Raw genomic sequence first — 14792 nt, forward strand, 5'->3', positions numbered from 1 at the left:
TTGCTTTAAGTACAGTAGTTTGACCATTCGAACAGCATCTGGAACAAAACTCTGCATACTTACCTTGAAAAGAAGAAAAAGCTATGGTCTCGACTATCTTCTGAATTTTGAGAGGGTTTGGTCTGGTGCATAACATTTCATTCCGAGAGTGGTGAGCCTTTGGAATTCTCTGCCACAGAAAATGGTTAAGGGCAAGACATTGCATGTTTTCAAGAAGGAGATGGATATACTGTAAGTTCTTCAGGTTAAAGGGGTCAATTGATACAGGCATTAAGCGAGAACAAGGTCCTGAGTTGGATGGTCAGTCATGAACAAGCTTGAAGGATTGACCGGATTAGAGTGGTGCTGGAAAAGCACAGCAGTTCAGGCAGCATCTGAGGAGCAGGGAAATTGACGGTCCGGGCAAAAGCCCTTCATCAGGAAAGAGACTTTCCAGTATCTGCAGTCATTGTTTTTACCTTGAAGGATTAACTGGTCTACTCCTGCACCAATTTTCTATGCTTCTATCCTCTTTTACATTGTCAGTTCTGACTTTGTGACATTTTCAGTACTGCGACCAAGGTTGGAATTATTTCTATAGCCTGTTATTTCCCTTACTGCTGCTGTCTCAGCTCAATATGACCACTAGATCTGCACTCCCCAATCATCAGGAACATCCTTCCTGTATTTATCCTGTCTAGTCCTGTTAGGATTTTGTAGGTTTCTATGAGAAACTCCTTCATTCTTCCAAACCCCAGTGAATACAATACTGCAGAGTCAGTTGAAGCACTCACTCTGAGCTGTGAATATCTGTTCTTCTTTCTAGCCTGCAACTACCAGGTCATTTTTTTGTTAGGAAACATTATCCCCTTGCCCACCAGGGATTTGAACATTCCCCGCAGAGACTCCGATGTCTGTTTACTCTTTGCCCCTGAACCTTTCGTAAGACCTGCTCTGACACTTCATCAGTACCCAATGCAATCTGTAATTGTCAAGTGTAACTAATGTGCCAGCTCCGAGTGGCTTCTAGCTTACACTGACTTCTGAGCTTCTCTTATCAGGCTTATTGGAAGTGCTTTTCTCAGCCCTTGACAGTAGATACCGTCTTCTAGAATCTTTCTACATGTTTGCCTCCTTGTTTGCTCAGTTCTTTCAGCTGCTGCCTGCCTGAGTCACCTTTAAAGCTAGAGCTGGAATTTCTTGTGGGCTCGCTTGAATTCATTGTGCACAGACTAATCAAATTAGAATCCACAGCACTGCTGATCACGTCATAATGCTGCATTTTCATTAAACGTTCAGATTATCCTCTCTAACTCCACGTTGCTTGAGCATGTCAACCATTATCAACATGGGTTTGGGTAGATTGCTGCCACCATAACCCTTTATAGCTGGGTTTCCAGGGTCTACTTGCCTTAAAATGATAGCAGAGGTCCAGGAGGTAGGCTATTGAGAAGAGGCTGCTTTTGGGGGGCAGCCAGTGGCCCAGAATAGGGAATGGAAACCAGTAGCCCAGAGCAGAGCAGGGATGGCTAGTGGAATGGGGATGGCCATCTGGCCTGGAGCAAAAATGGCTACTGGTTGGGAATTAGATTAGATTAGATTAGATTAGATTAGATTACTTACAGTGTGGAAACAGGCCCTTCGGCCCAACAAGTCCACACCGCCCCGCCGAAGCGCAACCCACCCATACCCCTACATTTACCCCTTATCTAACACTACGGGCAATTTAGCATGGCCAATTCACCTGACCTGCACATCTTTGGACTGTGGGAGGAAACCAGAGCACCTGGAGGAAACCCACGCAGACACGGGGAGAATGTGCAAACTCCACACAGTCAGTCGCCTGAGGCGGGAATTGAACTCAGGTCTCTGGAGCTGTGAGGCAGCAGTGCTAACCACTGTGCCACCGTGCTGCCCTTAGATTACTTACAGTGTGGAAACAGGCCCTTCGGCCCAACAAGTCCACACCGACCCGCCGAAGCGCAACCCACCCATACCCCTACATTTACCCCTTACCTAACACTACGGGCAATTTAGCATGGCCAATTCACCTGACCTGCACATCTTTGGACTGTGGGAGGAAACCGGAGCACCCGGAGGAAACCCACGCAGACACGGGGAGAATGTGCAAACTCCACACAGTCAGTCGCCTGAGGCGGGAATTGAACCCGGGTCTCTGGCGCTGTGAGGCAGCAGTGCTAACCACTGTGCCACCGTGCCGCCCACACGGGTGGAGCCCGGTCAGACCATGTGGAAGCCATTATAGAAAGACTGCAATGTCTATCTTTTTAGCTTCTTTTTTTTATTTTTCTAACTTATACTGTGTATATCTATAATGTAGTGTAATGTTTTTCTTTATTTTCTCTATTTTTGATATGCAAGCTTTGTACCTAGGTATTTTGTACCTAGGTATTTTGTACCTAAGATGGCCCCATGTGTGTTAGCTACATTGTACACTTTTCACTGTACTCCTGTTCTTTTGTAAGTTGAGTACATGTGGCAATAAACCTAATTCTAATTCTATTGTGTGTGACAGCAATCACCAAATAAGTTATGTTACTAGGATAGAGATGGGTACCAAGACTTATGGGAGACCTGGGATAAGAACTCTCCACCCTTCGAAATTCTGAGATGTTCTGTTGTTATCGTCTTTATGGTATCGTCAGTTTGGGTAGAGCTTAGTGCAGTCTTTGGCATTAACCCTTTGAAAGCTGTTAACTTGTACTAAGTTTTTTCATTCAGATGGATCTTTAATGAAACAAAAGATGGTCTAAAAAAGGTGTGAAAGATACAACATCAATTTTAATTTATATAGAGCTTGTTTTACCTAACAGAATGTCTCAAGGGCTGCACAGCAGCATTCTAAATCAATATCCTATACCAAGTTACCAAACGAATTATTAGGCAGGACAACAAATTCTTTGTCGAAATATAGATTATGAAGGGTATCCTAAAGGGAGAAAACGAGGGAGAGTGGCAGGATGATTTAGAAGGGAATTTCAGAGCTGTGAGCCTTGAAAACTGAAGGCAAAGCCACAATGCTGGAGTGAAAGAAATCAAAGATACACAAGCGTCTGGAAATAGTGGAGGACAGACATCTCAGAGGGTATAGTGCTGAAAGAGATTATAGAGACAGGAGGAGGGAAGCCAAACAGGAATTTGAACACAAGAATTACAAATTAAAAATTGAGTCTAGATTAGAGTGGTGCTGGAAAAGCACAGCAGGTCAGGCAGCATCCGAGGAGCAGGAAAATTGATGTTTCGGGCAAAAGCCCTTCATCAGGAATCGAGGCTCTATTCCCGATGAAGGGCTTTTGCCCAAAACATCGATTTTCCTGCTCCTCGGATGCTGCCTGACCTGCTGTGCTTTTCCAGCACCACTCTAATCTAGACTCTGGTTTCCAGCATCTGCAGTCCTCACTTTTGCCTAGTTGATTTCCCTCCCCCCCTCCCAATTAAAAATTGAGACCATTTAAAAAAATTAACCCATGGTATGTGTGACTGACCAGAATCTATTGCCCATCCCAAGTCACCCTTGAAAAGGTAATAGTTTGCTGCCTTCTTGAATGGCTACAGTTCATTTGATGTAGGAGATTGACAATCCTGTTAGCAAGAGAGTTCCAAAATGTTGACCCAGCATCAGTCAAGGAATAGCGATATATTTCCAAATCGAGATGGTGAGTGGCTTAAAGGGGAGCTTGCAGGTGGTGATCCCTTGTGATAGCCACCAGACACTGGCCTCCAGTCAGACAAACAGCCTTCTACCATCACCTTGTGTCTTCTAACCACAAAGTCAAGTTTGGATCTAACTTGCCAAGTTACTTGAGGTCCATTATAGGACCTTATTGAAAGCTTTGCTGAACGCCGTATAAATTGCACTACTCTCACTGACCTGATCACCTTCTGAAAAGATTCTATCAAATTTGTCAGATGTTACCTCCCTCTGATCAAGCCATGTTAACTATCCCTGATCAAACCTTGCTTCTCCAAGTGGAAATTAATTTGCTCCTACTATTCTCCAATAGTTTCCCTATCACTGATGTGAGATTTATGGTCTGTATTCCCCTAGATTATCCCTACCACCCATCTTCAAAGGTGAAATCTCATTAGCTATCCTCCAGTTCTCTGGCACCTCCCCCGTGTCCAGAGAAGAATTTAACATTTGGTCAAAGTGCCTGTAATTTCCTTTCTCACCTCCCTCAGCAGCTTATCCAGTAGCTGCAGACAGGAGTGTTCCCTCCCAGATGGAGAACACTTCAGCGGTCTAAGGCATTCAATCTCAGACCTTTGGGTGACCATCCTCCAAGGCGGACTTCGGGACAGGCTGCAGCGAAAAGTGGCCGAGCTAAGTGGCTGATAGCTAAGTTCGGTACCCATAGGGAGGGCCTCAACCGGGATCCTTGGGTTCGTGTCACACTACAGGTGACCACTATTGCACTATATGCGCACACACACATATACACTCCTAGACACACACACATACACACACACATTCACACATACACAGGCACTCCTATACACAGACAAACATACAGACACTCCCACACTCACACATGCACCCTCTCACAGACGTAGACCCCTTTACACTCACACACCACTCACACACACATACACTCGCTCTCACAGACACTCACAACCCCCCGCCCCAAAACCACACACACACACACACACACTCCTACAGACACACACACACTCCCAAACTCACACATGCACCCTCTCACCCTCACACAACCCCACATGTACGCATACATACATACACATAAACATTTGTGGGGTGATTTTGTACTTGCAGAGTTACATTGTACTTTGCTCAAAAACTGCATGAATCCATGTAAAACTCTGCTAACTCCCTTTTTAGATTAGAATCAGTCTAAACATTATGTCACAGGCAACAGCACACAGGGGGCTAACACCTTCAACACATTATCTGGGCTGACACCAATTGTTACAGTTAACCTGAGAATGTAACTTTTTTTAAAAAAAGGTTTGTGATTTACATATGAAAGAAGTGAAACTAACATGGTCATTCTAATAGATGAGAGACTTAAACAATCAAGGTATTTTTCAATGTATAATTTCAATTACATCACACTGTAAACTTTTGCTATAAATTCTGTGTCTTACAATTGTGCACTCTACAACCACCTGATGAAGGAGCGGCACTCTGAAAGCTAGTGTGCTTCCAATTAAACCTGTTGGACTATAACCTGGTGTGTGATTTTTAACTCTGCATGGGGTGAATTACTTATTGTAAGAAACCTAGCTTCTGACCTGCTCTTGTAGGCACAGTATTTATATAGCCAGCCCAATTCTGTTTCTGTCAATGGTAGCCCTTAGCACTTTGGCGTTGTTTAACTGAGAAAACATGAAGGTCACCGAACACGGGAATGATGTGTGAATGGGATTTGATCTGAGTTATGATAGAGTTAAACAGATGTTAGATGAGAAACGTTATGAAGATGGAATATGGGGGGTGAGGGGGGGGATGCGGGTCAGCTTGCATTGTGTTGAAACTTTCAAATCTGGATGTAGCTGTTATAATAGTTGCATAGATCCTAGGAATGCACAACCTCTTTAAGATAGCTGGATGCTATCATGACATATGATTCCCTTATATAAAAAATTAGTTTTTATTCTTTGTATATTCAGACAGCAACCAGTTTGACAGCCAGTCTGCTAGTCAGTTTGTTGACCAGTTCATTAGACAGCCAGCAAACTCTGTATACAATGAAATAATAGCCAAAGTAAGAATACATCTGGATGATATCTATAAGTCTGAGAAGTCACATTAATGTATGTAGTTTGCTGTTAAGGAACTTGTAGATATCTGATTCAATATGTATCTGACTGTCTGTAATGTATGTTACATTTCTTAACATAAAGGCAGTCACAAGAAGAACTTCAGTAATAAAGGAATAAATGAGGGAGCATCAAGACGCAGCAGGGATGGGATCAGTTGATGTCACAGATGTGTAAAAGGTTTTAGTAGCAATGTAAATATATGTTTGATACATCTCAATATTGCAAATACTTTTATTTGACAGTAATCCATCAGGGAGATGAATGAATTCGATAGTTAGGGAACAAAGTTGTAGTGGGAATAAAAAGAATGACTTCAGTCCTTCCAACATCAAAGTGGAGGAAATGTCAGCTCATTTAGTACGATGATAGATAAGCAACCCGAGAATTTTGAGATGAGGGAGGGTATCATCAACATTCATGTGGAAGTTGGTATATTTTTGGATGTTCTTGGCAAGAGGTAGCAAATAGATGATAAACAAGAATCCAATGATAGATCCTTGCGGGACACCAGCAGTGAGAAAAGATTTTGCAGTTATTACCAGATAGATAAGAATGGACTCAGGCAGATGTAGCCTCACGGGATTAGATGGAATTGTAGATACGTTGAAGGACATTGTTATGGCCAAAGATTTTGGGCAGGTTGACACTAATGAACTGGGGCAATCTGCTTTTGAGTCTCATGTGATCGCATTTATGACAGCATGAAGAGCCGTTTTCCTACTTTGACAAGATGTAAATCTAATTGGAGGGATTCTAACAAGTCTGGTGAAAGGTAACATTAGATTTGGGAGGGAACAACAAGTTTAAGGGCCTTGGAGAGAAAGAAAGAGCTTGGAAATGCATGGTAATAAGGACAGAAGGGAGGCAAAGGGTCATAACAGCTGATTTAAAGGAGGGAAGGGCAGAATCTGAGAAAGAGCACCATGAAACCAGGAGAAACCAGGAAAGGAAGTAAACTTGTCAGCAGTTTAGTCGGAATGGGGTAGAGAGACCAAGATAAAAACGGAAAGAACTGTGGATGCTGTGATTCAGAAACAAAAACAGAAATTATTGGAAAAGCTCATGAGGTCTGGCAACATCTATGGATGGAAATCAGAGTTAATGTTTCAGGTCCAGTGACCCTTCCTCGGAACTCAGATTCCTGATGAAGGGTTTACGCCTGAAATTAGATTAGATTAGATTAGATTCTCTACAGGGTGGAATAGGCCCTTTGGCCCAACAAGTCCACACCGCTCCTCCAAAAGGCAACCCAACCAGACCCATTCCCCTACCCTATATTTACTCCTGACTAATGCACCTAACACACCTGACTTGCACATCTTTTGATTGTGGGAGGAAACCGGAGCACCCACACAGACACGGGGAGAATGTGTAAACTCCACACAGACAGGCGGGAATTTAACCCAGGTCCCTGGTGCTGTGAGGCAGCAGTGCTAACCACTGAAATGTCGATTCTCCTGCTCCTCGGATGTTACCTGGCTTGCTATGCTTTTCCCGCACCACACTCTCGACGCTGATCTTCAGCATCTGCAGTCCGCAGTTTCTCCATATGCAGGCCAGACCAGGTAAGAGATGGCAGATTTCCATCCCTGAAGGACATAGTCAACCCGATGGGATTTTCCTGACAATCAACAATGGTTTCAAGGTCATCATTAGATTGTTAACTCCAGATTTATAATTGAATCCAAATTGCACCATCTGCCACAGCAGGATTGAATCCTGGGCCTGTTACTGGGGTATCTGGAGTAATACTCTAGTGATAGTACAGTTAGGCCATTGCTTTTCCAAAGTACAGTTCTAAAATAATTGGGGGAAGAGGTTTTTTTGAAGAGCAGTTAGAAAGGGAAGTTTTCTTTGGAAGGGGAATCATGATTATGATGGAAAGTGATACATGAAAAGGTTTAGGTATAACCGTATCTGTGATGGCATATCATGGCATAATAGCAGAAAGTAATTGGTGCGGAAAGCATGGGAAATCTGGTCAAGAGTACAAGGCTTCCTTGGATCAGGAACTTGACTCACGCAGGTGAGTATAGTCTTGACTGAGGTCTCTGCACCAATTGGAAATCCTCTGCCCAGATTTCCTCCCAATGGCGAGAATGTAGCTACTTTCCAAATTCTTTTAACTCCAACATTTTGTTTCACTTGCAATTCAAGCTTCTGTAAAACCAATAAAATGGTTTTTCAGAGGGTTAAGGCTCGAACATAAAGGCCCAGCACATCATTGCAGATCCAACAAGGAAGAGAAGGGAATGTATCGGAACAGGTTCAGATAAGCACCTTTGTAAAAAGATTTTGCTAAGAAGTTCATTTATGTGATATATAAGCTTTGTTGGCTGGGCCAGCATTTCTTGCCCATCCCTAAATGCCCTTGATAGAGTGCTGCTGAGCTGCCTTCTTGAACTGCTGCAGTCCATTTGGGTGAAATGCATTAGGAAGAGAATACATAGTATTGACCCAGTTATAGTGAAGGAGTGGCGATATGTTTCCAAGTCAGGCCAGTTAGTGGCTTGGAGGGAAATTTGCAGGTGATGGCATTCCATTATATCTGCTGCCCATGTCTTTCCAGATAGTGGTAGTCATGGGTTTGGATGGTGCTGTATTTTGAGTAACTAATAAGAAGGATCATGAATCGGCCAATTAACTATTCCTTAAAGAGGCACTGTAAACAAAGGATAAAACATTAAAGGAAGCTCATTAATCAAATTTAAATGTTATACCAAGGCTGATAATGCACTCCAACCAGTATGTTGTGTACCAGTCATAGATAGTGTCAAGTGGACCCTTTTAGGTCCCTGTTTGGGAATAGCCTGGCACAGACATAGCCTTGGAAGAGAGGCAGGCAGCTGGGAGTAATGTCCCCCTCCTCAGCCCTCATCTTGGAACTGGTAAGGGCCACTGCATGCAGGATGATTCCTATTTATATCATGCACAAACATGACCTCTGCATGTCTTTCAAGAGTTTTTACAGCCATTGGAATACATTTTGTTCACTATTGTAATGTAGGAAATGTGGCAGCCAATTTACACACAGCAAGTTCTCATAAACAGGAATGAGATGACCAAACTAATTAAAGTTAACAAGGGAGAAGAACAGATGAAAGTCATAAGTACAGACAACTGTAGACTTGATAAGCCGTAGCTGTTTTTATCGACTAGATAATGGTGTGTGGAGACATAGACAAGAAATTCTTAAGTACTCAAGGAATTTATTTCTTTCCTTTACTTGATTTTTTAAAAACTGTCACTTTGATATTTTTGGATTTTCCTTCTCTTTGAAAATCTCAAAGATTGGAAGAATCCCTAGCACCTTAACCCTGAACCCGAATGAATTCTCATGCCCCTCTTGTCTATCTCTGCATCACGTGCCTGTTTGGAATATTTACATCCTAGCAGCAAATGCTGAACTGACTGATATTAAAAAAAAGGTTTGGTGGGAATTGACAGAACACGTGTGGGGGAGCTGGAAACCTGTACTGCACACGAACATTGTAGGTTGTTGTTTTTTTCAAAATACTTGATTCTAAAGTTACACTCAAATTAATCTAATTAGGTGAGACTTTAAACTTCTGAAGATTAATTTTTCATGAACCAATGCAATTGGAGGGCAGAACAGAATTTATTCTTGGTTGTGATGTGGATGTTATTGGCAAGACCAGCACTTGGTGTACGTCCCTCCTTGCCCTTGAATTAAGTGACTGTTCTGATATTTCAGAGGGTTACATGCAAGTCAGAACAAGTAAATGTGGGCAGATTTTGTTCCCTAAAGGAAATTAGTAAATCAGGTGGGTTTTCAGAACAAATCATGGTCACCATTAATGAATTCCTATTTCAGATAAATTCATTGAATTAAAATTTTACTTATCTTTGTTTTTGAAGCTAAATCCCAAGAGCATTAATATAAATCACTCATTTACTAACTTAATGACATTACCACTAAGCTAGCACCTCTTGTCTCCTTCCATATTGTGTTTATGTAATTGTTTCTCCTGTTGGTTTTCATTCCTTGACATGGTAAACTAATGCAGTATATTAACACAACTGAAAATGTTATTAATCTCCAGAAGTATTTTTAATAAACATTCAGACTCTCTCCAGACAGTAACCTGCTTTAAAAATCACTGAAAAACCAGAATCATTCATGTACACTTCATTAATGTACAGAGGAAAGGTTCAGATCCAAAACATTAACTCTGCTTTCTCGTCACAGATGCTGCCAGATCAGCTGAGATTTTCCAGCAACTTCTGTTTTTGTTTCTACTGTAAAAAATCTGGATGTCCTGGTCAATAAGTTACTGAGCAGGTTCAGCAGGATCCTAATGGAATGTTGGCCTTTGTTGCAAAAGGACAGGAACACAGGAGGAGGGAAGTGTTCCTTCAATTGTCTAAGTGCTTGAGTGGATCACATTTGAAGTACTGTGTACAGTTCTGGTCTCCTTATTGCAACAGAGGGAGTGTAGTGAAGGTTCACCAGGCTTGTTCCTGTGACGACAGGGCTATCCTATGAAGAGGGATTGGGCAAATTGCGCTTTATTCACTGGAATGCTGAGGAATCAGATGCAATCTCGTTGAAACCTACAAAAATTTGCAAAGGGAGATGTAGACTTTTTAAAGAATTTGCTTGCCAATTCAGTGCGTGTTTATCTGTTCAAGTACTACCTGTGGAAGATGTTTCCCCTGGTATAGGGTTTGGCATCAGAATGTAAAAATAAGGTTGACAAAATTTAATCCAGGATGAGGAAAACTTTTTACTCATGAAGTTGTGAATCTTTGGAATTCTCTATCACTGACAGCTGTGGAAGCTCAGTCTTTGAGTATGTCTAAGCCAGTGATTGACAGATGTCTGATTACAAATGGTGTACAGAGCTATGAGGATAGGCTGAGTGAAAGAAATTAAAGTGTTTGCACAGTCATGACTGTATGCAATGCTGGACCAGACTTGATAGGTTGAAGGGCTTACCCCCAGTTCCTATGTTCCAATCAGGATTTTTAAAAAAAGACAATCTGGTTGTTATCTTTATATGTGTCAAAATGCCACTTTGATTGGAAAAGGAGAGCAAGATGACAGTAAATGTGACATAGGGAATAAGACCTGGAACAGTGTAAGCAATTTTTAATTTGCCATTAAAAATGCCATAACTTGGAGGTGCCGGTTTTGGACTGGGGTGTACAAAGTTAAAACTTGCATAATACCAGGTTACAGTCCAACAGGTGTATTTCAAAGCACTAGCTTTCTCCACAACCACCTGAAGAAGGAACGATGCTCCAAAAGCTGTTGGACATTAAAAATGCTATCACTGATTGGTAGGGTATTTCAAAAAACCAAAATCCAAATTTAAATATAACGGGTTTTAAAATCCAATGGTCTCTATAATGAGTGGTTGGTTCATTTTTAACCAACTGAGAAGATGAGAAACCACAAGAATTGAATTAGGATACAGAGAAAGTGTACAGAACAATGCTCTGTACCAAACTTTTCTTCTTATTGGCCACACTAGACTGAGAACAGGAATAATTTATTGGCAAGAATAAAGGACAACTTCAAAAGACCATGGCGATATATTGTAAAAGTGTGGTAACTTTCTTTCTTTGACACAATGATGACTATTAACATTTGGAGTGTTTGGTAGGGGTCCAGCTGTTAGATCACCATTCTTCAAGGCATCTCACCAATCTGTGATCTTAACCACTTAGAAGGACAATGGTAGAAGTTACACTGAAATGCCAACACTTCCAAATTCCCTATTAAGCCACACATCATCCTGACTTGCAAATAAATCATAATTCCTTCACCCAGACTGAATCAATGTTCTGGAACATTCCACTTAACCACACAATGAGAGAACTTTCATCACCCTGACTCAAAGGGCCATCAGGTTAGAAGTGGTGAAATAACTCTTATTTTTCATCCTTTCAGTTGACAGTGAGTGTGCTTTGTAAAGGATTTACTTTCCAATTCAGCAGGTGTTTAACTGTTTTGGTGCTGCCTCTGTAAGTCTTTTAAAATCTTAACAAAGAAAGAGCAGTATTTATTGTTGTTAACATCCGATTGGAACAAAACTAATTTAGAAAGCTCTCCACGAGTAGATGCAACACATGCGCCAATGTGCAAAAAGTTACAAATGGGATGGGTAAATTGTTGAAGAGTCCAAACAAAAGTCAAGTACATATCGATCCTGTATGGTGATGATGTGGATGGTTTCAGATTGGGCTCAATGTTCTCTCCAGGTTCTGCATTAGGATGATTTTAAGGACATTGACAGCCACTATCTGTCTTTTCTTTTGGACTCAGCAGTTGCTAAGTTTCTTTTTAAGACACTGCCTTTGATGTGCAGCTGGTCAAAAAGCTGGCGACGCACAAGATTACAAGATGGATGGAGACAGTGGACCCACTTATGGTTTTGCTGGTCTCACGTTGACTGTCCCTCACAGTCGTTCTGTAAAACATATAAAAAGTTAATTTGATCATCACTGGATGTTCTCTTATGGACTGGCCAGTTAACTGAACATGCTGATAGTAAGCTGATTCCAGGTCCACTAGTTGGAAATGTTTAGATAATGGCTGATGGAGTTCTCTACTCAGTTGGCATCCTCAGGTGGGTTGAGTCTAGTGGTTTGATCTACACCCAAATAAATGCACAGGAGATGTCTGAATGTTTTGTGAAAGGTTCAGGAGATGGGTCATTCATAAACTGAATGTCTCTGTCTCAGGTGGGCTAACCTCGACATAGGAAAAGAGTGTCTCACACAAGTGGAGAGCTGGCACAGACTCAATGGACCAAATGGTCTTATTCTGCAAGGCACAAATTCTGCAATTCTGTAATGCTGAGTGGTAACAGTGTGTAGTACATATCAGATGCACTGCAATAATTCACTCAGTCTCCTTTGACAGTACTTTTCAAACCTCTGCCATCTGGAAAGACAAGGGCAGAAAATTAATGGGAACACCATTGAATTGTTTATACAGCCAATCCTGTACTCAATGCTGGGCCAGACTTAATGGGCTGAATGGCTTACCCTAGTTCCCATGTTCCAATCAGCATCAAAAAGGACAATCTGGCTGTTATATTTATATTATGTTTATATGTCTCAAATGCAAGTTCCCCTCCACGCCACTCCCCATTGGAAATGTACTGCAGTTCCTTCAGAGTCACTGGGTCAAAGTCCTGAAACGTTCTTCTTACTGTGGGTGACCCTACACCCAAAAGAGTAAGGCAATTCAAGAAGACAGCTCACAACCACTTTCTCCAGTTCAATTAGGGATGGCCAAAAAATGGTGACTGAGCCAGCGACCACCACATTCCACAAGCAAATAAAATAGAAAATATTGGAGGCACAAAGGATTCCAAAGGGTTAATATGGCCAATCACTGGAATGCCAATAGAAATGCCTGAAGGCCAGGGTAAAATTGTATGCGTATAATGTTGGGATCATGTTTCAGTCACATCTTGAGCATTAATCATTATATCCACAGAGATATTATATCAATGGCTCATTGGATGATGGACGCATGCACAAATTAGGGGCTGACAGTATGTCAGAGCCACCTAGAGGAAAGCAACATCGGAAGATGATCTCCTGGGTACAGGCATTTGGGTTCACTTCTCTCATTCTGACTAAATAAGGGTATCTTTCATTTGTCTATTAATTTGGATCATTTAACAGCCCAAGGCTTGTGGCATCTGTAGTTTCTCAGCTGCTGCTACACTGAGAGATCGACTGTGAGTTCACGATAGCTGGCAAGGAGACAACTCAAATGTGTTCCTATCGCTAAACGTAATGTTTTCTTTACTTTGGAGCAAAATGTCATGTTGACAGAAACTTTTTACAAGCTGGGTATGGGGAGAGACAGGAAACGAGAAAGCTGGTGAGCTTTACAGGTGGTGAGAGATAAAACATTGATATTTCTTCAGCACTTCTGGACAAGTTACAAGAAATAACTCGTAGTCTCATAAGCAATCCTTGTCTTTCATCCAACTCCCTGTTTCTCCACTACTCTTCATAGTGCTTCTGTGAACAAGCCTCCCCTATTCCTCCTCAACTCCAAGCCTCTCATCTCTTTTTCCCTGTCTCTGAGTCAGATGATTGTCCATTCAGACCCCTTTTGAATACTAGCCCAATGAGGAATGATTGAATAGATTGGGCCTGTATGGTTTGCAGCTCAGAAGAATGAGTAGTGATACGACCATAAGACAAGACGATAAGACCATAAGAAATAGGAGCAGAAATTAGGCCATTCAGCCCATCAAGTCTGCCCTGCCATTCAATCTTGGCTGATAAGTTTCTCAACCTCATTCTCCCACTTTTTCCCTGTAATCTTTGATCCCCTTGACAATCAAGAATCTATCCATCTCAGTCTTAAATACACTCAATGACCTGGCCTCCATAGCCTTCTGTGGCAATGAATTCCATTGATGCACGAGTCTCTTGCTGAAGAAGTTTCTCTTTATCTCTGTTCTAAAGGTCTTTCCTTTATTCTAAGAATCTTGAGGGAACTTGACAGGGCAGATGCCAAGAGGATGTTACCTCTTGTGAGAGAAACTATAGCTATTACTCCATTCATAAAAATGGAGTTTCCAATTTAAAACAGGATAAGGAGATTTTTTTTGTCCTTTATGGATCATATTTTCAGAGTACTCTTGCCAGGCAGTGATGGAAGAAGAGTAGTTGAATATTTTAAAAACGTAGCGAGATGGAATCTTGATTAACACGGGAGTATACAGGTATTGGGAATAAGGTAAGATTTGGAGTTGAGGCCACAATGGGATCAGCTGGGATCTCACTGAATAGTGGAGGGGCCGAATGGCCTATATTTGCTCTTAGATCGTGTATTCCTGCGTAGGGCATGCGTGACTTAAGCAAGAGTTTTGATTGGAGGGAAGGGGAAAAGAAAGGGGTTGTGGGAAAGTATCAGGGATATGATCCTATTGACTCCATTGAGGCAAGCAAGTTCTTAAACAGCTTTCGTAAATGCAAGCTGAGTCAGAGATGTTAATAAGGGCAGTGTGTGA

The sequence above is a fragment of the Chiloscyllium plagiosum genome, unplaced genomic scaffold (genome assembly GCF_037043375.1).
Source record: "Chiloscyllium plagiosum isolate Xiang-an unplaced genomic scaffold, Cpla_swu_hap1 HiC_scaffold_17, whole genome shotgun sequence".
NCBI lineage: Eukaryota > Metazoa > Chordata > Chondrichthyes > Orectolobiformes > Hemiscylliidae > Chiloscyllium > Chiloscyllium plagiosum.